Source organism: Propithecus coquereli, unplaced genomic scaffold (genome assembly GCF_000956105.1).
Source record: "Propithecus coquereli isolate 6110/MARCELLA unplaced genomic scaffold, Pcoq_1.0 Scaffold47, whole genome shotgun sequence".
In the NCBI taxonomy this organism is placed as follows: Eukaryota; Metazoa; Chordata; class Mammalia; order Primates; family Indriidae; genus Propithecus; species Propithecus coquereli.
The window spans coordinates 1,328,746-1,329,970 of record NW_012150507.1 but is presented as its reverse complement, the minus strand read 5'-3'; the positions used below and the strand labels follow the sequence as shown (position 1 = coordinate 1,329,970).

Genomic DNA, 1,225 nt, shown 5'->3' with positions numbered 1-1,225 from the left:
CCAGGAGTCTGAGGTTGCTGTGAGCTAGGCTGATGCCACGGCACTCTAGCCCAGGCAACACAGTGAGACTCTGTCTCAAAAAAAATAAAAAAATAAAAATAATTAGGGCCCATCAAATTTTATAAAGACTAAGCATCTTCTATTTAAAACTGATAATACACGCTTTTGTTAGAAGCGTCATCATTTCAAATTATTAACTGAGCAAAATATGCTTAAGAAATATGAAAGTCAAAAACATAATGTTATCTGCAAAATCTCTGTAATGAATTAAGACAACTTTAATGTAAATGAATGATTATAGTTAAAAGAATTGCAAAGGTAACCTTAATTTCTGAAAATATGTGGAAAGTGTGAAAGACATAAATTATACAAATTTTCTAGTTAGTTACAGAACTCTGCACGACACGTAGGTCCCTCAACTCTCAGGCACAGATTTCCACTAGGACAATATGGCTATTAGAAATGTGAGACTGGATATTTAGAAGACCATGTTTACTTACCTGTCCTCCATAATAAAATTCTTCAGAATCATTATCACCTTCAGAATCTTCTTCCACTGTACTATTCTGTCTTGACTCCTTAAAAATAATAAAACAAAAAAGACAATTTTAATGGTCAAACTAGTTTGCCTCCTTTCTAAAATAAAGTAGCAAGTGGTCATAATAGGCAGGTCTTGCGCATATTATGTGGATTTTATATATAAAACATTCTTCCTGCAGTACAACCCCAAAACAAAAGGTAGTGAAAGACAAACAGTTTTGTGGGTACATTCAGCTCGTTTAAAGGACATCTTTTTTTAAAAGTTCTCTTTCACTGATCTTAAGTAAATTATGCAATTTAATATTGATGCATATTAATAACACATATAATCAAACCTTTAGTTTTTGCTCTGATAAAACATTTGGCAAGCTCATACTGATTCAATTTTTATTAAAAAGTTCCTCAGCATTATTTATCCCAGATTGTTCTCACTTCCACTGCCAACTCTAAACAGTGGTATGAAAGAAAAGAAACAATGAATGAAATAATACAAAAATCAGATTATAAAAATAAATATGAATCACATTATGAAGAGAACTTTCTGTACACAGAAATTGTTTCTTTTAGAATTCAGATTTCAAAAGAGTATTTAATTTAATATGCTTTAATGTGAAATTTGAGTTTTTAATTAACTGAGCCATATCTGTTATATATCTAAAGTACAAACAATAAAAATTCATGATGG

At 30.5% G+C, this 1,225-nt stretch overlaps 1 protein-coding gene across 1 annotated transcript in view; it reads right to left on the bottom strand.

Moving 5' to 3' along the window:
- Positions 1-575, bottom strand: part of PARP8 (poly (ADP-ribose) polymerase family, member 8) — a 99,304-nt gene extending 98,729 nt beyond the window's left edge. Inside the window, exon 1 of the mRNA XM_012655261.1 lies at positions 501-575. The gene's annotated coding sequence lies outside the window, so the exon portion shown is untranslated. The remainder of the gene's footprint in view (positions 1-500) is intronic.
- Between the last annotated feature and the right edge of the window lie 650 nt (positions 576-1,225).